The sequence below is a fragment of the Urocitellus parryii genome, chromosome 1 (genome assembly GCF_045843805.1).
Source record: "Urocitellus parryii isolate mUroPar1 chromosome 1, mUroPar1.hap1, whole genome shotgun sequence".
NCBI classification, from domain to species: Eukaryota; Metazoa; Chordata; class Mammalia; order Rodentia; family Sciuridae; genus Urocitellus; species Urocitellus parryii.
Window position 1 is genome coordinate 110688115 of NC_135531.1, and position 25086 is coordinate 110713200.

Consider the following 25086-nt stretch of genomic DNA (forward strand, 5'->3'; position numbering starts at 1 on the left):
ACTCTTCTAGTGACCATTGCCATGTCTAGTTGAAAAAACAGTGATTCAGTCAAAACTGTACCTGAGTTAGGGATTCCTGGCAAATTCAAGGTCATCTACATGCAACCAAATAATGTAAAGGAAAGGAATAAAGAAATAGTCATAAATATTCAAATTAATGATGTAAAGGAAAAAATGTATCTCAGAAAACAGGCACACAGGGCTTTGAATTTAAAGGTTAGGCATTAATGAAGAAATTCAAAATACATATGCAAATGACAAATGGCTATGCAATGAATTATAAGAGGACTATCTTGTGAATTCTCACTTTGATGTGTACCTGCACCAGCTATCGAAAATAATGTTGACAATTGGAGCTATAAAATTCCAGAGAGTAGGCAGATTTTATCACCCTTAGGGGAAAAAAAAAAATTCACTTGTTTTATCTATCCAGAACCTAGAGATTACTTTTGAACCTTGTGCCTTGAATAGATAATAAAATAGAGAATTCTGTTTTGAAACTTTCCATTATCAGCTAAGTCATTAACTTCATTGTTCTCCAGACTCTTGCCTAAAAAGACACATGACACTTAGTGGCATTTTTCTACTTTATGGGGATAGCAAATCGAAGGAGCACTGTTGAAAGAGTGCTAGACCACAGAAATCAGAATAATACTGACCAACAATAATGATAAAATGAGCCACTGCGTGTGCAAATGCTGTTCAGGGTAATATTGCCTGTTATTGCTGGCCCCTTTACTCAGAGTGTAAATAGTGGAGCCTTCCATATAGATTGAAAGTCAGCAAAAATAAAGTTGACTTGAAATGGCAATACTGCCCTTTTTGAGCAGGTTATGTACACATCTTCCTTGTCTCAATAATGAAGCTGGTGGTATAGAATTGGTCAAGACTCTTGGTTGCAAGTGCCCTTCCCTCAATTATGTATTGTCTTCTAATGACCAAACCTGATTCTCTACTCCTCTAAAATAATTGTCCACATTCTGTCTCTATTTCCTGATTCCTCTCTCTCTCTCTCTCTTCAGTCCAACACAGGTAAGCTGCAACCCTATTATCACTCCATTGAAACTTCTCTTTACAGTCTCAACTTGGAAAACCAACTTTCAATTCTCAGTACTCAACCTTCCTAGACTTCAGTATTTAGTCTTCAATGGATTTGACTGAACAGCTTCTTGCCCTTGAAACATTTTTTTTTCTCTTTACTCCCTTAATACCAAAATTGTCTGGATTTTCTATAACTTCAGTAGTGATTACTTGTCTATCCCTTCTTCTACCTCCTGTTTTTCTGCCTGAAATTCTAAATGTTTACATATCCAAGGTCATGTCCAAGGGATATTCTATATTTGTGCTTATACCCTGGGAAATCTCATCCTATCTCATGACTTGAAATAGAATATATACTTATATCTCCAGGTTAGATGACTTTTCTGGTCTCCATACTGGCACATATACTCAATATCTGCTCTTTTATAGGTAAAAATCATTTCAAACTTAGCACACCCAGTATGAAAATTATAACATCCATTCACTTAACCCATCCTCAATCCTGCTACATTTCCTTTCCCAGATCTTTTCCATCTCTGTGAGTGGCACAATTGTTTATCCCATTGCCTATGCTAAAAATAAAACCAGGGAACATTCTTTCTCTCATACTTTCTATCTCTCCCCCTCCACACGCACACTTGGTCCATCAGAATGTCCTGCTTGCTCTATCTGAAGCTACATCCTGACTCTCACCACTTACCCTCTTTTCATCATAGCCATCCCAGTTCAAGCTAGCAGCATTCCTCATTTGGATTATTAAACTCTTTACTGGTTTCTCCATTGTTCCTCCTTTTTTCCCACTGTAATCCATTCTTCACATAACAATCGAGGTATTGTTTTGTAACAACTCAAATAACTTTCCCCTTGTACTATAAAGCCACCGATGATTTCACAATGCTGTCATGATAAAATCCAAACTCCTTATCAAGTTCTAAGAGGCTCTCCATTGTGCCGGCTCACCAGCCTTGTTCACTGTGACATTCTTTATGATACTTGAATACCACAAGCCCACTTGGATTTCAGAGATGTTATACTTGTACTTTCTGCTGTTTGGGAATTTCCAGATTTTTCACATACCTCGCCCCTGGACAAGCCAGAGTTCAACTGACATGTCAATACCTTAAATAGATATTTTTTACATTCTAAATAAAGTTGACCCTACACTCTTCTACACACAACATATTTACTTCTCAGTTAACCTTCCTAATCATTTGCAAAACATTTCTTTCCCACTCCATTTGTTTGTTTGTTTGTTTGTTTGTTTGTTTGTTTAAGGACGAGTTTCGCTAAATTGCTGAAGCTGGCTTTGAGCTTGGGATCCTCCTGCATTGGACTCCTGAGCCACTGGGATTACAGGTGTGCACCCCCATGCCCACTGTTTCTCAATCTCTCAGTTTTTCTATTAATTTCATTCTTGGGCAGATTTGTCAAGAAAAATATAACCTATATGTCTCCTAAATAATATGATCTTTACAGTTCTCAGTCTCAGAAGAAAAAGAGACTTTATGTTGGTTTTTTTTAAAGAGAGAGAGAGAGAATTTTTAATATTTATTTATTTATTTATTTTTAGTTCTCGGCGGACACAACATCTTTGTAGAGGATCAAACCTGGGCCACACACATGCCAGGTGAGCGTGCTACCGCTTGAGCCACATCCCCAGCTGTTGAATTTATGTTTTTTTAACCCTAAAACCTAAAATAGAAGCTGGTACATAGGAGATATTCATTAATATCTAACAAATATATTGATGGAAGAAACATTTTTCCAGCATCTACATATTCTCTCTCTCTCTCTCTCTCTCTCTCTCTCTCTCTCTCTCACACACACACACACACACACACACACACACATACACAAACAACAACAACAAAAAAAAAAACAAGCAAAGCAAAACCAAACTCTATTTGCCCATTCAAGGAGGAGGGTAACAACACTGAGAAATGGCCTGGATCTCATGTCCATGTCATCTTATGTCATCAAATTCACAAATCCTGGGCAATGGGCAGCTCCCAGTGAGCAAACAAAAGATTCTCTCACACATACTTAACTGGCTAAATTGATTTAAGGATTAAATGAGTTAATATTTGTGAAAAAGCCTAGTCCACCACAGGGGGGAAGAAGTATTTCGAGCAAATACTACATTTTTCTGCTACTTCAAATGATTTTAACCTACATGGGGCATAAAAGTGGCTTTTGTGTTAATTGGGTTCCATCCACTTGGAAGATATAAAGATTACTTGAAAAGGATAAGTCTATAAATTGCTAAGTCTGAAAAGCCAGTCTTGTATGAAGATACTTTTGAACCTGGAAACATAAGCCATTTGAGTTTCAAACAGCTCTTATTCTATTTGCCCAAGGAAACTAAACCTCAGATTCTAAAAAATAGCTTTTTATAAGCATATGGGTCCATCTACATTTCTGTTCCATATGGCATACTCATGTCAGCCGTCTGCCTTTGTCCTAGTTCCATCTTATTTCTTCTAGATAATAGCAGAGCATCTAATGGATAAATGGCTGTGGTTTAGGTGTTTTGTTGTAAGGTGAGTTTTGCGACACACGTGTTTGGGCACAAAAGAGAGACAGCTTAGGGAGTGAGTATTTCTGCCTTCGCCAGATTCAGTTTCAGTTACTAAGAATGTGCTGTCTTATTTAATCATATTCAATTCTTGCATTCTATATATTTCCCTAGTCAACTCATCCTTCATTTTATCCAAAGAATATTTTTCTTATTATACATTTCCAACATACCTCAACTTCTCCTCATTTTTCTATCTCAAATAAAAGCATTGTTTTTATTTTTTGCTGGGAATAAATAAACAGTATGCAGAGAATCCCCACATGCTCCCACTAAATACAGACTCAATCTTCTTGCATATAATCTGCTGAATCTGTAGGTAAACTGTACTCCTATAAAGCAAGGGTCATGCCACCCCCGACAGTACACTGGATTTATGTCTCCTGTTGGGTCAAGAATACTGGGGTAGCTAGCATTTACTCTCTATTTCCTGAATCTTTAATTTTTCCCTCTGAGTGGAGCAACATCAGGCAGGCAAGCCTCTTTGCCCAATTTCTCTCACTTAAACACATCTATCCAACAATTACCCTGTCTCACTGTTGCCCTTTATAGAGTATGACTGTGAAATTGCTGTCTCCTCTTCTGTTCATCACCTCCTTCCTGACCCAATCCAATAAGGTTTTTGTCCCTATCCCCTCCATTGAAGTCTCTCTTCAAGGTCATCACTGACCTCTATGTAGCTAGATCAAAAGAGCAATTCTCAAGTCCCATTTTACTCTCTCAGAAAAGAATTGATCATGATGTTTTTACCTCCTTCTTGAAATGCCTTCTTCACTTTTAGGTTATAACTTTCTTTTGATTCTCCTCTCAGCTCACTGGGCTCTGTCATTTATTGCTTTGCTGGCTCTTCTTTGTACAGTTAACTACTAAATACTCAAGTGATCCAGTGGCCATCTTCAAACTGCTCTTACCTATCTATACTCATCACATTACACGTGTCATTTAGTAAAATCCCTGTCTATGTACTAATGACATCTAAATAAACACCTCCAGTCTCTATTTTCCCTTTGAATTCCCAATTCATACACCAAATTTCCTATTCAATGGCTTCATTTAGAATTTTAATAGGCTTCTCAAACTTCATGTTTGTTAAAAGTCTCCCAAACTAAATACTTGACTCCCAGAACCCCCAGACAAGCTCCATCCCATCTCAGTGAATAGCAACTTTTTTTCTTCAATCTATCTGGAAATTCCATAAGCTCTACCTTCAAATATATCTAGAAAATGTCCACTTCATACCACATCAGCAGTTGCATCTAGTCCAAATCTCTCATTTTACATGAATTATTTTAATAGCCCCATTACCTGCCAACAATTAATTCTTTCACACAGAAATAAGATTCTTAAAAGTATGTCAGGTCATGTTAGTCCTCTGTTCAAAACTGTCCAGACAAGACCTGGAGATGTAGCTCGGTTGTAGACCACTTACCTATCATGCACAATTCCCTGGGTTCAATCTCTAATACCATAAAAAAGAAGAAGAAGAAGAAATAAATAAAAAGCCCAGTGACTTCTAAACACTTAAAGAAAAGAATCCTATCCCCTTATCAGAACCTGGCAGGCTCCACATGGTCTGGCTTCCTTTCCACTTCCCCCTCCCTAACTCTCCACTAGTCACATTCAGCTTCTGCTTTTCATTGGACATGCTAACCTCATTCTACCTTGGGGTCTTTGTATACGCTAGAACCCTCGGCCCTACAAATTCCATACTCCCACTCTACTTGGGCATCAAAATTTTCCCTGCCCACCCTATCTAAAACAATTCCTTTTTTTTTCCTTTACAAGCTTTATTTATTTATTTTTCTTTTTAGCACTTAGCCAATACATGGTATGTATAAGGCAGTGTACAGTCAGGAGACAGCAGCCACACCAGATATTTGATTAGGGATTTTTTTTAATATTTATTTTTTAGATATAGGTGGACACAATATCTTTATTTTACTTTATGTGGTGCTGAGGATGGAATCCAGTGCCTCACGCATGTTCTCCAAGCACTCTACCTCTGAGCCACAACCCCAACCCTTGATTAGGGATATTTTAATATAAAGAGCCATTAACTGGTGGGAGGTTGTTAACCAATTTAAAAAAAAAAAATAGAAGAGGAATTTAAGGAGTCTAAGCATAGTATATGAATAAGGACAACTACTCTGTCCTAAAGAAGAACATGCAAGGAAGACATAAGGACTGAGAGAGCCCTTCTTCCCAAGGCTGAGCGTGAGGCCTTTTCAGAGAGGGCATGGCTACAGGAACAAGCAGTCTGACTGTGGCAAACAGACTTGACAAAGGATGTCACTTACCACTGATCTCCAGAAACAGTTTGCTTTTACCAGAGGATGTGGACAGTTGGAGCTGGTCTCTAGAATAAGCCATCATCGTGAGAAGACATGGCCAGGCCAGCCTGCTTTTGCTGGAGGATGTAGGCTCTTCAGAACTGGTGGGAGGTAGCCCTTGTGTGGATAGCACGGCCTAATAGGTACAGCTGGAGCTTGCCTACGGTCTGCTGAGCTTTCTCACTGAATTTTAAAAATGTAAAGCTGGGCTCTTAAAGGACTGTCCTCCTGCTTCTATAACCTCAACATTCTGCCAGATGACAAGGGGGAGATGTTCGCAGGGTTTGACTTCTGTATTTCAACAGGGTAAAAAAAAAAAGATTTAGAGAAGCAATAAATTGATCATTGGCTCAACACTTCATTTATTTATCTCTTTGGTTTTTGTTTCTATTCCCCTAGAATAAAAGCTGTATGAGAGAAGAAACTTGATCATCTTCACCCTGGTGTCTCAGCACCTAGTATAGTTCCCAGGATGTAGCAAATATTCAATAAATACTGATTAAAGGAAAATATAACTAGACAGCCTGGATCCTTTCGGAAGTCATTTGTTCTTTTTGTTACTTGGCATTTATCTGCTCAATTTTTGCCAGTCATGCCCCATTTGCAATCTAAAATTCAACCTTTTTTTCCCCCTTACTCTCAGGCCCTGTAGGTGCATTACATGCTTCAGTGGTGAACATGAGTCCTGAGGCGATTAATCATTGTATTCCACCCTTTAGCCAATGAGCATCAGGCCCAGATGCTTTCTAGAACTTGTAGGTGAAAAGGAGCCCAGCACCTTGAGTTTTTCATGGTTAAAGCATCAGGCCTAACAGAAACCTCAGTCATCATGGGAGGGCTTGTCTGAAGTCAGAGCTGCTGCAGATAAAAGCAAGTGGGGAGAGGAAGAGAGACTGGCTCCAGCTGACATCATTTGACTCTCTAGACCCAGCCAGCCATAGATTTTTCAGTTTTATTAGTCAGTAAATTCACATTTTGCCTGACCAACATGGTTTATTGTGTGGTTTTAGGTTTTGTTGCTGTTGTTTGTTTGTTCCCTTACAGCTAGATAAGTTCTATTCTACTTTCTAATAAAATGTTAAATTCCTGTGGGAGAAGGCCCTTGCATCATACCACTTGAGCACTCCCTGATGTGTTCATGGAAGATGTTCAGTATGCTCATAAATTTATCTTGCATCAATATGTGACAATTTTCTAGAGTCTTCTCTTCGATCTTCATTCTAGAATAATTTCTTGGAGATATATTCATCTGTGGAAAGAGGAAACTGAATACTCAAATTTTTAAAAGTTTCTTTATTCATAGACAAACAGATGAAGAAACAACTTTGAAACTGACAGCAAACCTTAACCTAGCCAAAAAAAAATAACAAATAGCTGCATAAATTCCTACTGTACTCTTGAAATCCAACTGAGTGGAAGTTCCAGACTGGAACTACATCAGGGAAAGAGTAAGAATGACAATAAAATCGGCTAAAAACTGTGTGGCAGTGTGGTGGTGGATTCAGGATGATCCACCCACAGTCCCTCTTCAATGCTAACCATAAGTCCCGCAGATACTGGGAACATCTTTCCCTGATGGATCAAAACTCGGACCCTGACAGGACATTGCCTCTTCACAGGGAACTGCCTCACTCAAGGTTACACCCCACCCCTCCAGGAATAAGACAGGCTGATGTGGATAATAAAGGACCAGTCTCCTCACCTTGATTTGAACAAGTCTTGAAGCATTATCACAATTCCAGGACTCCTTGAAAGAATGCCTGAGACCTCAATTACAACTGTTTTCTCTGTGCCCAAAGCTCTCTTACGCACTTCATTAACGACAACTTTCATAAAAGCACTCCCCAGTAAACCTTATACATGCAATTCTTCACCTCAGTTGTTTTCCAAGAACATGATTTAAGACAGGCAAAAGAGAAAAGACATTAAGAGAAGATGAATAACATGAGTCTTTGCATATAAAAAGAAGTGAGGGTGAGGCTACAACTGTGAGAGATTATCACAGATTATTATAAAGCCACAATGTTCTGATTCAAAATGCAGTTGGCAGGATGCCCTCAAACTATAGAATCTTATAATAGGAGAAAGAGGGAATGGAAATTGAAGTATTTAAAAACTTAACGTTTTTAAACAGACCTCTGTCTTCATCACTGCCGACACCAAAATGCGCTGCAAATAAATTAAAGATTTAAACAACAAAATCTTAAATATACAAATATCCCTATATGTCCATTCATCGTAGTGGTTTGGCTTCCCTGACTGAGCTGTGACTGATGCATTATTGAATTGATTTTAACTACATTGAAATGCTGAGCATGAAGGATTAAGACTTAAAATTTTTGAAAAATTAATAATTTAATATGAGTGAGAAAACATTATTGATAGAGCTTGCATTTGCCTAAATACCCCTAAGTAAGAAAGATGAAAGTAGCAACTCCCCTGGAAATTTTACAGAAGATATTAGAAGTACTGAAAAGACACATTCTGTTTTATAATAAGCTATGGTTCTACTGTTTCTTTAGTTGATCTTGACTGATTCTTTATTTTTGTGTTCCAGACAGTGAATGAGGAGAGAATCAATTTTGTTGGGGTAAGATAGCTTCTACAGAAAGCAGCCAAGATGCCAGTTGTTTTTTTTTTTAAAAGACTTTATTTTTTTCCTAGACATTTTAAGTTCACAGAAAAATTGAGAGTAAGATACAGAGATCAGAGATTCCGCAGACACTCCCTCCCCTAACACAAGCACAGCTTCTTATTATCATATTGATGAGTCCATACTGACATATCACTATCACCCAAATCCATAGTTTACATCAGGAATCACTCTTGAATGTTGTACATTCCATGTGCTTAGAAAAAAAAAATGTATAATGGGATGTGTCTGTCATTACAGTATCATACTGCCCTAAAAGTCTTCTGTAGTCCACCTACTTATCCCTACCCACTTCTAATTTCTGGTAACTTCTGTTCTTCTTAGTGTCTCCACTCCATAGATTTGCTTTTTTCATAATGCTATGTCATTGGAATCATATATAGCCTTTTCAGACTGGCTTCTGTCATTTAGTAATGCATTTAAGTTTCCCTCAGGTCTTTTCAATATCTGATCACATACTCCTTTTGAGAACTGAAAAATATTTCATTGAATGAATGTACCACAGTTATTCATTTACCTAGTGAAAAATATCTTAATTTCCTTTAAATTTGGACAATTATGACTAAAGTCACTATCATGACTCATATGCAGGCTGTTGTATGACTATAAATTTTTGATTCCTTTGGGTAAATTCCTGGAAGTATGTATCATAGGTTTTTATATGATAAGTTTAGTTGATTTAAAAAACTATCGAACTGACTCCCAAAGTGGGCGTTCCATTTTGCATTCCCACCAGCAATAAGTGGGAATTTCTAATCTTTCATATTCTTATCAGATATTGTCAGTGCTGGATTTAAGCCATACTAATAGGTGTGCAGTGATATATCACTTGGTTTAATTTGCATTTTCCTGTGACATGTGACATATAGGATCTTTTCTTGTTTATTGTCCATCTGCCTATTTGCTTTGGAAAGGTAGTCTGTTAGGGTATTTGGCCCACTTTTTCAATTGGATTGTTACTTTGTTTATCATTGAGTTAAGAGTTCTTGGGCTGAGGATATATCTCAGTGGCACAGTGCTTACCTAGCACGTGAGACCCTAGGTTCTATCTCTAGCACCTCAAAAAAAAAGGTTTATTTTATTTTATTTTTGTTGGATAAACAGCACTTCATTAGATACATCTTTTGCAAATATTTTTCCCAGTCTGTGGTTTGTGTTTTCATCCTTTTGACATTGTCTTTTCTAGAGCAGGAGTTTTCATGAAGTCCATCTTATCAACTGTTTCTCTAGCAAATCACACCTTTGGTGTTTTATCTGAAAAGTTATCATCATGCCCAAGCTTTTTTAGGTTTGCCCCAATATTACCTTCCAGGATTTTTATAATTTATTGCTTTATATTTTGGTCTGGGATCAATTTTGAGTTAATTTTTGTGAAGGATGTAAATTTTTTTACTAAATTCATTTTTTTCCAGTAGCATTTGTTTAAAAAAATTTTTTTAAACTGTCTTTCATTTAGTATATTGCCTTTGATCCTCTGATAAAGATCAGTCCACTCTATTTATATAGGTGGGTACCAAATTTTTATATCTAAATTTTACTTTCTTTTCTTTAGATTATTGATTGCTTTGAAATATGTGTGTGTGTGTATATATATATATATTTTGAAATATATGTGTGTGTGTATATATATATATATATATATTTCATCTCTGTTTTCCCAAAGGAGGTGAGTTTTCAGCTAAAAAGAGAAAAGGAATTTGCATCTTTACAGAGTGTATAGCATTGTGAAAATATTTCCATCAAGATTACTTCTGATTCAATTTCTTCATAACATCTGTTTCTATTGAACAAAAATAATATGCTGTCATGTATCTGGGACATTCTCACACTTTCTATTTTCATATTAACAGCACAAAAACTGTCATTGTTAACTTGATATAACTGCCACCAACACCACACGTGGACACACGTGCCTCACACTTACAAATTCATTTGAGCCTGTACTTGAATGTTCAGCAAAACTCTGCAATTTCCCTGACTCATTTCAACCAGTTTTTAATCTTACCATCTGGATATAAAGTGACATTTTTACTCAGACACAATAAAATGCCTATTTAATAGAAAGCAATATCTTTATTTTCTCTATATTTTCCAAATCTTCTGAGTAGTCATTATTCTTCCAAACAAAAAAGTGACACATTTTTAAAAATAAAATTATATAAATTTCTTGTCTTTAAATTGAGGGGGAAGAGCCATAAAAGAGAGAATTTCAACAATGTAAAAAAAGATGTTCAAGGGCTGGAGTTGTGGCTTAGCAGTAGAATGCTTGCCTAGCACATGCAAGGCCCTGGGTTCAATCCTCAGCACCCCATAAAAATAAATAAATAAAATAAAAGTATTGTGTTCAACTGTATCTAAAGATAAATATTAAAAAAATGTTCAAAATTAAACCATGGTTTTTAAGATATTCCCTGATTAGGCACATCCCACTCCTACTAGTCCTTCCTGGTACTTCTTTTCAATACCTACATACCCATTTTGTACCTTATGATTGACAGACATTAACACATTTTTAAAATTTTCATGTTGTCATGTGTATATTACATACACATGCACACAGTTACACATGTGTACATGTGTCTTTCTAATTATACTTTCAATTCTTTAAATGTGGAATTGTGGAAAAATATTTTTTCACTGTCTCTTCTGAACATCTCTACCAGAACTCTCTACATATACTTCAAACTCAAATACTAAATGTCTTTTCTGCTTCTACCCACCAGAGATCCCCATTTCTCAGTTAGCACTAGACACACCAGACACCCAAGCCAGAAACCTGCAAGTCTTCCCACTCTCTTGCTTTACATATCCATTCTGTTGCCAAATCTTGCAAATCTTGCCTTCCCAATTTCTCTTGAACCCAGTTCTCTTCTCCATCTCCTTTGAAAAGGCTTTAATTATGGTTCTACAAATTTTGGGCTGACTCATTTCATGGACTTCCATAGTCTGATTTGGGGGGGTCCAATCATTAGAGTTAAAACCTGAAAGGGGTTTATGTCTTCTAGCAACTGGTCCCAACTGTAGTACACTCTAAATCTCCTTTGTACACCATTTTCTATAAGTTTCATGACTACTCATTACAAAAAGAGTACCATTTCCCATCTAAAGTTCAATTCTGTTCATTCTTAAAACTATTATTTCTGGTTCCATGCAGAGTTTTTCACCTGCCCATCTTAATTTTTGCACAGAACTGTGATTTTTGCAGCTTGGAGAGCGGACGGAGATGTGAGGCATCTGCTCTTCACCCATATCTATCCTTTTAGACTCAAGCTTTTGGTGTGCGCTAGGACCAGGAGGAAGAACATGGAAAGTTCCTTACTAAGTGGTGCAAGAGTGCAGTGGAGAGGTACTTGATAGATATCCTACCTACAGAGCCAATGAGAATGGACTATGGGCCCAGTGCTGGGCAGCAATAAACCTCTGTGAGATTCATCCAGCCTTTATGGTGGGCCCTAAGCAAGTGCTTTACTTATTACATCCCTCCACTGTATCTACAACTTTGCTCCCTGCATGTCAGTAAGCCCAACAGACAATGGATTATCCTTACAACACAGACAAACTCTAGGATCGGATAGCCTATGTAGAACCCATCATTCTACTTTTTTTTTTTTTTTTAAGTACTGGATATTGAACCCAGGGGCACTTTACCAGTGTGTTAAATCCCCAGCATTTTTTTTTTTTAAGTTTTAAGAAAGGTTCTCAGTAAGTTGCTGAGTTTGGGAGGTTTTCCTTGAGTTTGTAATCCTCCTGCCTCAGTATTTGGGACTGCAGGCATACACTACTACATCTGGCTGGGACCCATCATTCTTACCTAGAAAATGTGAATGTGATGGACCAACTCCAACCTATATTCTCCTGGAAGTCTCCTCCACACTAGCTTTAATTATCTTTTCCCTTGACCAAGTAGCACAGGATTGGGTCAGCAAGTTCAATGACCAAGAGACATCCAAAGGGATAACAAATGTCAGTAGTCTATTCTTGTGCACAACCCCAATATTTAAGTGCAATTCTGTTAGAGTCCTCTTTCTCTTCCCTAGAGAAAACCTTTCCCCAGGAACATTGCACTTCAATAAACCTCAAGATGGTAGCCAACTAGTCTTGGCATATGGAAGAGTAAGAGAGAGGATGTTAGCAATAGCTGATAGGGTCAGCTCTGACTTTGTTACACTCTCCAATAAGCTCAATATCCAGTATTTCTTTAAAAAAGAATTATTTGATGCTTTTGAGTTCATCTTAGTCTATGGTCACACTTTATGTTGTATTGTATTACTAATTGGTATTACCATCTATTGTCTCATTCTTGTTCCATTCCGCATTTTCTGGGAAATCGTGAGAAAGCCTAATTCCCTGAAAATCAATTTCCTGAAAACTAATTGACCAACTTGCCAAATTTACTCATTTACCAAAAGCTTATTTTTCAGGAACCAATTTACCAAAAGTCAATTTGTTCTAGACTATTTTGCTAAAAGACTATTCACCCAAAAAAAAAAATAAATAAATAACCAAATTACAAATTTCCCAAATAATTTCTTTCTGTTATCAACTTAAAATTTATAGCCAATTTGCTTGGGAAATTTAAATAACCTTTAAAACTTTGTTTTGAAGTTTTAGCTTATTTTTTACTAAGTTTAGATTTAGCATAAGGTTTTTATTTTGTTGTAGCTATTTCATTCCACTGGTTAAATAATAAATTCATTAATCCCCCAAAGCTCAATGTCAACTCTATATATGATTCACATCTCACATGTGGAACTCTTCTCAAATATTTTAAACTCATATACAGTATTCTTAGAATTGAGCCAGATGAACATATCTAAGAAATGAATTCTGAGAAGTACAAAGAGCAATTGACTCTATTGTATATGTCTTAATGAAACCTCAATTATTTATAAGATCCTTGACATCAAGATATGTACAATACTTGTAATTCAAAACACTGTACAAATGAGTGTTTCTAAAAGCCTGAAATCAAAAGTAGAGGAAAATCCAAACATTAATAAGCTTTTCCCGGCCATAGTAAAACGTTTGCCACCAAAACCAAATTAAACCATACTAGAACTTCACAATGGCCAAATATAAATTCACAGAAATCATCAAAAATTAAAATCATTCTTTTTCATGACAATTGCTTAAAACTTTATGCATAGATACCAGAAGTAACTTTTTGTAAATTAGTGAACTTGGTAAATTTGGTAAATTGGGCACTGAATGGCAGTGAACAAAGTAGCAACTTGCTTTAGGCCTGTTGTTGACTTGGAGCCTGAATTATAGCCACACTTGCTTAGGAAGGATAATTACTTCTTCAACTTTGGTGATAAACAGAGCTAGAGGTATATACTGAGAAAGTTTTAAAGACCTAGGACCATGTATTTCAGGCACATGCAAATGAGAAAATGTACACATAGGAAATGTGTGCTGAGAATTGGATTTTGTTTTGTTTTGTTTTGTTTCTGAATGATAAAACTATTTCCTTCTATCAAAAAATAAAAAAGATATTTTTTGGTTTTTTGTTTTTTCTAAATAATAATGGGTCTCCTTGACCTGTAGGCAGCTAGGAGTTAGGAGACCCAGGGCCAGTTCAGCATCTCAGTGGACTTATCATCTGGCTTTAGATACCAGAGAGGTGTCAGTTTCCTTCTCTATAGACTGAACCCCTTCCTGCTCAGATTGGTCCTCTCTACATCCAGAAACACAAGTGGTCTGTGGTCTGATTTACTTCCATCTGTGTAGGCAAAAGTGTCAAGCTTCGGGGCTGGGGATGTGGCTCAAGCGGCAGCGCGCTCGCCTGGCATGCGTGCGGCCCGGGTTCGATCCTCAGCACCACATACCAACAAAGATGTTGTGTCCTCCGAGAACTAAAAAATAAATATTAAAAAAAAAAAAAAAAAAAAAGTGTCAAGCTTCTCTGATCTCATGGTGGTGGTCAGGAAAAAAAAAAAAAAAAAAAAAAAAAAAAAAAAAAGCCTTAATAAGCAGTGTTTTTTAACTTGCTGTTAGGAACATTGTTCTTTACCCCCAAATCCTTCTCCTTTGGCTTACTTATACCTCTTCTGATGCTGTTGTCAGAATACAGTTTGAATACTGTTCCTAAGGCATTTGACATAGTCTGAGTATTATTCCTCATCTGAAGAGCTCTTTCTTCCTCTAATATATTACAGGGGTGTGGGATAAACTCTGCTATAATTCCCTTGGAAAAGCAAATATTGCAAGTTTTTTTTGTTTGTTTATTTGTTTTTACACAATACCTTTTTATTTTATTTATTTATTTTATGTGGTGCTGAAGATCGAACCCAGGGTCTCTCACGAGGTAGTCAAGCGCTCTACCACTGAGCTACGACCTCAGCCTGCAAGTGATTTTTGAAATTGAAATTATTAACCTACACAACTCTGAAAATCTAAGTTGTAACTGTCAAACTATTAAAGAATGTCACTGACATACTGATTTAAAAAATAGTCATATGAGATGGTATAAAATCAACAAAACACTCACTGTGTTTGAAAAAGTCATATTCAAATCAGTTGAGCTACAGTTTATATGTATTGTATTTGGGTTTTTTCTGCTTTATTTAAATTTATTCATCAATTTTTTTTAAAAGTTGCAGATCAGGGAGAAAAATAGATGCTTGCTATTTAAAAAAAAGATTTGTGTGCATGTTTGCTCATAAGGTTGCAAAATTATCAACATAAAATTTGGTTTTCAAAAGTAAGCATTTATTTGTGAGTTTCTTTAAAACATAAATAAATTATCTTATTGTCAAATTTTTTCCTTAATTTATAGGTACATGGATACCAATACAATCAATTGGAACCCTTTATCAAAATCATTTCTTTTTTCTTTTTAGAAATACAATTTCTTTTCATAAAATTGATACCATCACCCTTCACAGCAATGTCAAATTTATTCCAAAAAGTGTTCATTTTGTGAAAAAGAAATAAACTGCAAATTTTCTGTTTTTTTCTGTCTCCATTTTTTTGGTATATATATTTTTCCTTTCAAGAAGCACAGGGCCTCTGTTTATGAGAGATGCCTACGCATTTTTTCAATTTAGCCATTGTGCTCACTTTTCTGATTTTATTAAAAATCTAATTTTATACATCTATTTTCTGATACTAATAATGTTCCAACCCATATCCTTTCTTCAGTGTCCATTTCCCTGGTTTGACTGTATGAAAATGGAAGGAAATGGACCTGTGAGCAGAGCTCTGGGACTGTTTCCACGCCCAAGAGCCACTTCATAACTTCCCCTCCACAACTGCAGCCTCTCAGGAAAGCTTTACAGTACGAACTTCAGCCCCTGGCATCATTTCTCCTCCATAAGACAGGTCTTTTGATGGGCAGCAAATCTCAAAACAGCACCTACCAACCTTGTCTCTGGGGTCTGTCATAACCGTTCAGTTTTTGAAGGCTGAACGAAAGTAAGCAGCTGCTAGGAGGCATCCCTTCATGCCCCAGACACCCACCCCTCTATCCATGCTCATGAATAGGGTTACATAGTAGATGCCCAGCTGCTGGTAGGAAGAGTTATGAATCTGTGCTGGAGGAGGAAGAAGAAAATGAGAGGATGTGATTCACAATGGCAAGTATGAGAGAAACCAGCTAGACACAGAACTTGGTTTCAAAATCCAGGTACCACCAGTCTTTAAAGATTAGAAGTCCTGCTGGGCACAGTGGTGCATGCCTGTAATCCCAGGGGCTCTGGAGGCTAAGACAAGAGGATCAAGAGTTCAAAGCCAGCCTCAGCAAAAGTGAGATGCTAAAAAATTCAGTGAGTCCCTGTCTCTAAATAAAATACAAAATAGGACTGGGGATGTGGCTCCGTGGTCCCATGCCCCTGAGTTCAATCCCCAGTACCAGAAAAAAAAAAAAAAAAAAAGACTTGATGTCTTTGCCTTAGGCACTGTTAACCTTTTTTGCCGTGAGTTAATAAATGACAAAATGATCTGAACCAGTCTTCGCTGACTGCAGTGGATATGAACTCTGCAGATGCTTTCTAAATGAATGGCTAGGGTGAGTGTGGACCAGTTTGATAGAGTTCACACTGGACTGGGGTGCAGCTCAGTTGGTAGAGCTCTTGCCTAGTATATGCAGGTCACAGGTTTAATCCCCAACACTGCAAAAGAATTCTGAGGGTTCAAGTCCTAATTGGATCACAAGGCTGAGAGCAAAAGAGTCAAAACCAAAATAATATTAGAAAAAAAAATTAATATTTTATAGTTCATAGAAAAAATATTTTTACAAATTAATTATGGAGATTTTCAGGAGCTGGGGATGTGGCTCAGTGGTAGAGCATTTGCCTTACATGTGTGAGGCCCTGGATTTGATCCCTAGCACCACAGGGGGTCGGGGGGGGATAAAGGACATTTTCAGATGATATCCTTTGGTATTTTTATAGTATTTCATAAGCTGTAAATATACGGCTGGCTTTATAATTTTTTAAATGCTTGCCATCATTTGTTGTAAAACATTTTATTTGCATTGAGTTTTGTTTTTTTGTGGTCCCGATTCAGCTTCTCTTTTCTAACAAATAATTTCTTAATTAAATGTTACCAAAAAACGAAGAGTGGGGTTAATATGTGCACGCCATAGTCCTGATTCTTTTGTTTTACCCCCAATCAGCTGATTAACTTACCTTTTTAAAAAAAGTTTAGTGAGCTTCTAAAGCACTATAAATAACCATGACAATACCTAATAAAAATAGATGTCATATCAGAAAACCACAGCAGGTTTTAAACTTAGTTTAGCAAAATCAACAACTTCCTCACAAGACTGATGAACTGCAGTGACGTCGTTTTAACAAAAGCATTTCTAGCAACCAGATAAGCAAGTGTCTTCTTGACATAGATGGATGATAGCACATGTGCCAGAAGCCAGTGGAAAATAGGAGCTGTCATCTAGAAAATGACAGAGCCATTTCGAGTCCCTCTAGATTAGCACTCCATCTTCGGTTGAGCAGATACACTGTTACCTGAAGGTCTATTGCCAGCAAATCAGAAGCAAGAGGGCAGAGCCCTATCTTTCTGAGAGGACTGGAATCTTCAGAGGCTCAAGTGCAGAGAAAGCATATGATGACATCCAGTTTCCTGCAAGACTCGTTCCACTAAAAGTACTTACCGCATACATCAGCAAAAATATTAATTAACCTATTCAGTACAGACACAAATCAGTGTCCAGAAAGAATAGAAACTAGAGTAAACAGATTGATTTTAATACCACCACTCCTTCAAGATTATCTTGTAGACAGGCACCTGATTATAACATCACAAGCTTTACTACTTATCTCTATTTAAACAACTGAGTGTTCGGAAATTCATCTTCCCAGCATTATGTCACTAAATAAACACTGTCTGGCTGACCAGCATCTAGGGAGGTAACTCTGAGGTTAAAAGGAAGGTCCAAGTGCTCAGAAGTTAGGAAGACAAATTTTCAAACGCAGCCGGTCTGCCTTCAGCAAAGGCTTCCTAGCTAGTCTTGGAGTCCACTGGGGGCCATGTCTTTGTGACTGTGCTTAATGGCTGAGGATAATGTGCTGCGCTCCATGTGGTCCTCTGGTGGAGAAGGAGCAGTGCTGTTCTGTTAATGGCCTGGCACTGCGTGGCACTCTTCACAACACTGATCTAGTGCCTCAGGGCACAGGGAGCCTGAGCGTAGGCAGACGGCTATCTTGTGGTCAGCCGTTAGGGCATTATCTGATTTCTAAGCATCAATTCTGGCACCTTCGCTGTGGTCACATCTTAGAGTGAATGTCTCCAAAGGACTCTGATGGACATAACAGCAGATTTGCTGCAAAGCCAAAAAAAAAAAAAAAAAAAACTGCCTTACATACATTTTTCTTAATGGTTGAGATTAGGAAAGTATGTTTAAGTGTTTAGTGCTAAGAATAATAAAGGAAACAAGCAACTCTCCCAGGGGAGAAAGAACTGCCTTTGATTCCTGGGTGGTTAACAGAGGCATTTTAAGTATAATTTGAAGCTCTATAGAGCGACAGTTTGTATATAATTTAGAACTCTCTGGAATCTGCTTTGGCCTGTCGGGCCCAGAAATGCTACAAAGGTATTTCTAATTAAATTGACAAGCCAAATAATATTGATGAGGCTGACTTTAGAAAGAAATATTTTCCCAACTACTTATTTTGCCTATAATGATATTACTTGTCTGTGATGCAACGCATAGGAAAGAAAATCCCTATTTCTGTGGCATTATCTTTTGATTTCAGGTCTGTCAGGTCATATCACATATCACACAAAAGCCTCCTCCTCCACCCCACCCCACTCTTTTCTTTTTGTCAATGACATTCCCCACGACAAGCATTCCAAAAGAATAGCAATTGCTTCTCTCGTCAGCTGGGTTTTGTCAGTTCTGAACGCAGGGTCTTGCTTTGCCATTTTCAAGGTCTCTTTCAAACCCTGGATCACAGCTGGTGCTTCAATCAAGAGCTCACACCGTGAAGAAGCTGGCAGTTGATCCCCAACCAACTCTGCAGAAGATATATAATCTCTTTCACGGCACACAGTGGAATACACCTTTCATTCCATCCCTGAGAAAGGCTGCATCATTCACAAGTCCTTCTTGACAAAAATATTAATAATGTCCTCATCTCCTCAGGGAGATGAGGGTTTGAACTGAAGTGACCTTAGCTTGTCAAAATGATTTGACTTTAAGAAACGCAACAGTGAATCCCATTTTCTATTGTGGCTTTAGAATCTGGCATAGTAATCAATTTAGGAATATTTTAATTACGTTTATCATGACAAAATGTGCAATGAGAATATATAAATTAAGGTTGTTGGAGTATTTTTAAGAAATAAGAACATGTAATGAAAAAGATATTTTTTCCCAATATATGGCATTGTATTCTGTCATTAATCATTCTCTGGAGTACATTATAATAAAACCTGTTTAAGATAATATTTTACCATTTTTGTTGTTGTGGTTGCAGAGGATTGAACCCAAAGACTCGTGCATGGTAGGTGACTGCTCTATCACTGAGTTGTATCTTCCAGCTCCAAGATAATATTTTTTAAATTATTTTATCTTTATATGGAAAATGAAGACAGAAGAAAAACATTTAGTGACCAGTTAGGAAGAAAGGGCATTGGCCATACCAGACAGATGTGATTGTAGTATTTATATTTCTAGCTGAAAGCAACAATGGAATGTGATGGACATCATTATACAAAGTATGTGTATGAATTGGGTGTCAACATACTTTGTGTACAGAGATATGAAAAATTGTGGTATAAATGTGTATTAAGAATTGTAATACAAAAAAAAAGAAAATCAGCAAATGAGTGAAAAAACTGAAATGGAATGTGATCATAGGTAATATGAATCAAGAATTTGGCTTCAGTGGGTTTTTTTCTTTTTCTTGGATCAAATCCAAGGCTTCAGACATGCTAAGCAGGCACTCTTACCACTGAAGGATTTGAAGTAAATGTTCCTTTGTTTTTAACCAATCTCTCTCTCTCTCCCTCTCTCTCTCTCTCTATCTATCTCTATCTCTATCTCTATCTCTATCTCTATCTCTATCTCTCTCCCTCCCCCGCCTCCCTCTATCCCTCTCTCCCTCTCTCTCCGTTATCCTCATTTTGTGGCTTCATTATGAAACTTGTTTAACAATGCATGGTCTGAGCTATAACGCATTCAAGTAAAATAAACCTCCCTCAAATACTAGTGCAGGCTGAGTCTAAATACGCCAAATGAGGCAGAGAAGTGGTAGATTAGATGCCAAAAAAATCACTTTGACCTCAATTATCCAGATAGTATTTCAAGAATCACTTTGCATGGCTAAAGAGCGTGTAATCTAGTTGTCTCTAACATAATCACCATCTTCTAGGAAAACCATCTTTATACATTACAACATCTTCCATTTGCTACCAAATCAGAGCCCAAGGTTAAAAACATACTCACCCAGCATCTGATGGGTGAGGATGAGCTTTAAACTCCCATATTTCTGGGGTAATTACTCACTATTAATGTTATGTCTAGCAGAAAATGAGCATTTCATATACCACACTTGTGAACACAGGTGTTTTCCAATGAAAAATAGCTGTTTTATAAAGAGACTCTGATAATTACCATGCACATTTCTATATCACCACATCTGAAACTAGACTGAAACCAACAATCAAAAATCTAATCAGAGATATTGGGGGAGTGGAAAATTTGATAGGAATGGCATTTCAGCATTACAAAATGAAAAACTCTGAAAATCTGTTGCACAACAATGTGAATGTATTGAGCACTACTGAACCGTACACTTTAAAAATGCTTAAGGTGTTAAATTTTAGGTTAGGTGTTTGTACAATAATTTAAAATTTCAAAAAAATGGTTAAAATATAATTCTGTGGCATATTCTTCTGTGGAACTAGGAAAATGAGCTAGGAGGAATACATTGTCTACTTGCCAAAGCCAACTTTAAGTTATAGGAAGCATTTATAGAAAATGCTGGTAAAGCTTCCAGAAGGGTCATTGGAAAACAAGAAGCAAAGAGAAGATGATCAATGATATTGTCTCCTTGAATAATTTTGATTCGTGTAGAATACCAGAAAGCACCTCTCAGAAAAGCCTCTTTTCATGAGAAATGTTGCTGGGAAAAACAGCCACACTGAAAAACACTCTTCCCAAACAAAGCTTATTGATCCTCAACACGTCATTGCTCAGACATTGACAAGGCCAAGTTTCTGTAAATCAGAAGGACAACAGGCAAAAGAAATTGCTAGGATGAAAGGAGAGGAGAAAGGAGTAAGTTTTGTTGTACTTGCCCTGTTAGCTTTACCCATGAGGTTTAATCTAACCTGTGAGGTAGGTACGGTCCCACTACATCCAAAAGGGGAAATAAGGTCTAAGAGATTAAGAAGCCTGTCTTATTTTTACCCAGAAAACTTCTCTGAAGTGAAACTCCAGAGATGGTCTTGATTCAGTCCAACCTAAATTCTTTGCTACACTATTTTGAAAAATCAGAAATGAAATTGAAGGAGTGAGGTACACCTAGTCCTTCTTCAACACTCATACTTGTAATGCTTCTCATACACTAGGACTCTCTACAGTCTCTGGCCCCAGGACTCCAAGTTGGCCTACTTGAGTGACCGTCTGTCAACCCACCACTGAGCTGCATTAGTCATTGTCTCGGTATCCATCCTTTTAATAACTGACCATGGACAAACTAATCATGAAGCATAGAAAATAAGCTCACAGAATAGTGTGAAAGCTGACAGGTAGGTATGTTTACCAGGGTACCTGCCACAACAGAGGTGTGCATAGGTTCCCTTGGGTAAAAAATAAAACACCAAAGTATGAATTAATGGGACAAAGTACCCACGACCAAGGGCAATGAGAATCACAAGGGGGTGCTGGATCCTCTAAGCCCAAGACCATGTCTGGCTGTTGTCACAAGATTCCTAAAATTTTAGGGGAGTTAAACAGTTCCTAGCACATTAAATTTTGCCTGTTTACTATTTGCAACTGACCAAGAAAGAGGTCAAGACTATTTATTTATTAGTCTATTATTGAGGATTAAATAATATCCTGAATTTGGAATTAGGTAGGTTGGAGTGAAGAATAGGAGGAAGCTAATGGAATACAAATGTCCTAAGTAATTTTTTTTTCTTTTTGAAATAGTGTCTCACTACGTTTTGTTGAGGCTAGCCTCGAGTTTGTAATCCTCCTGCCTCAGTCTCCCAAATTGCTGGGATTATGGACATGTGCCACTGTGCCCAACCTTAAATATACTTTATTTATTATATTTTTTTTGTTCTAATTAGTTATACATGACAGTAGAATTCATTTTAACACATCATACATAAATGGCTTAAATAATCTTGAGTGGACATCAACCAACAGTGTCCCTTTTCCCCCATCATTTAGTAAACACATAGCATAGCAGACTATTAAAGCTGCATTCTTTCACCCTCCTTCACCGTTCTTTCATGAATTATAAATTCATTCCAGTTTTAAATCATATATAACATATGCATATGTTATATAACATGTATTACATAAATTACATAATTTTTCTACCAATTTAATTGACCCACAAAAAAAAAAGATTTCCTTAAACACAACAAAATGTGAGTTTTTGCCATGCTTGAGAAAACAGTTTTGAAATTCCCAATACTCTTGAACTTCTTCAAATTTCTTGGGTCTAATTTTCACAATAAGTTACTATACATAGGCTGAAGCGGGTGAGTGGAATATAGACTATCACTGTAGAGACTATAGAGGTCTGGGCTTCACAGACCCTCATATCCCAGGGAATGCTGCTGCTTAAAAACTCTTAGGAAAAGAAAAAGCAGAAGAAAGATGAGAGGTTCACAAACTATAATTAGCTCCATTAAACCCCTTTAACTGAATTTCTACATGTTGCTTAAAGAATGAAGACATTTATGAGAAAATGTAGCACACTGCTCTTTGGTCACTGTTATTGGGTGTTAAAAGTAAACCACAATTACAGGTCTGATGGCTATCAAATTTATTTTCTCAAAATAAATTTCCCCAGTATTGTTTGTTATTCAGGAGATTCTGCAGCTTTAGGGAGCCCACACTTCAAAGTCAAGGAAGTAAATTTGGGTCTTGGCAGCCTGCGGGCACTGAGTGAGCCTCCTCATCAGCTTAGAAAATACTAAGATTTTGTGTGTGTTTGTGTGTTATTTCTTTGCCACAGAGTTAGATATCTGCATATAATTTTAAAGGAATACATAAATCTTTTTAAAGATGAACAGATATGTACATTCGATTATCATTTCACACAAGGTTTGGCCTGCCAGATGAAACACTATTTATCAGTTGAAGGAACCTTCCTCTGCTAACCATTGTGCAAGAACAGCAATGTGACCCTCGGGTCATGGGATAACACTTGTGCACTCATGCTCATAGGGGCCTTTTTTTTTTTTTTTTTTTTTTTTTTGTAAGTGGCACCTGCTGTGAGGCTCCCTATAAATACTGAGTGCCTGCAGCAAATCACAGATGTTTTATGCACTAAAAAACCTGACAGGAAGTAATCACTAAAAGAAAGACAGAAACAGTAAGGCGTAGGTAAGAGTGGGCAGGCAGAGAAAAAAAGACGCCCTTTATGGTTGGGAGATGTTTGGAGGAATGGGCTTAAAGTGCAGAATATAAGTAGCTTTGTTGGGCAGCTCAATTTGACCCAGATTCGATCTCATCTTGACTGAAAACACACGGGCATCTAAAGAGGACAGGATGTCGCCTCGCATAAGTTGAGTGGGGACATCATGTTTGAAAATCCCTTGACATTGTTTTGTCTGGGTTGGACTCCTTAGCTTTTCTAGTTGTTCTTTTCATAGAACACAGTTCCCCTTGGATTTTTTAAGCATGAAAATAAATGTTTGTATTTTTGTGCAAACCTTTCTTATTAACCAAAAACCACTTCTCTTTATACTTGCAGGGGATTACTCCCACCACCTCATCTAAACTCACTTTGTGTCTTCAGTGTTGGATATCAACCCTTAAAAACAATCATGCCTGAGTTTATCTCATTTTTAGGCCAACTCATTTTCAGTGAATTTCAAAGCAAAAATAATAACATTATTTTATACACTTCCAACTAAGTGGTAACAAAGAAAATATTTGTCTACTCCCCATTTTCCAAACAATTTCTGGATCATTTCAAAGGGATGCATGTTTACCTGAATGTTAATGTGCTTTCCTTTTTTCCAGAGAAACCAAAGCATGCTGTTTGTTTTCACAGGAGTATTTATACTTAACACATTTACATTTTAAGTCACATTTGCTCTCCTCCTTAAATGACTTCTCTAATAACTATTTTTTAGCTTATAATCACATTAACAATCTGCCCCTAAAGAATTCTTCAGAGCCCTATTTTTTCACTTATATTTTAATATTTGACAGTTTCTTTGTAGAAAGGAAAGAGCATTTGAAATAATATTGGATATTTTGCCAAGTCTGTCAAATGAGTAACACTTCCACTTTCTCAGCTCCGTCTCATTAAAATTGTATTCTAATTCTGTCTTAACTTGGTCTCTGTGCTTCATAAGTCATTGCCTGCTCATTACTTGTAGTGTGGGAGATGAAATTTATTCAAACCTGATAGCTGAGATAAAGAGTTGAAAGGCAGGCAGCTGGGAGAAATGAAATTAGCCTATTTTAGTGCTTTTCCGGCTGGATTTTTGCACAGCCACTGGTTATACCATTGTCAGTTCACATTTGTGACACTATCTATGTTTGGTTTATAAATTTCTGTTAATATTATATTTTCAAAATGAAAACACAGAGATGCTTGCCTGTTTTTTTTTTTGTCTTAGCATTAAAATGCCATTGAATGATTTGATGATAAAGAAGAAAACATGATTTTCTAGTTTTCTATAATTATAGAATCATGAAAATTGCCCAACAAAGATTAATTGTTTCATTGTGTTACAATTCATCCGGGTATCTCTTACAGAAAGGAACATTAGTGACAAAGAGTAAATGTTAGACCCTTAGAATGGTTTGAGGGGAAATGGATTTAGAA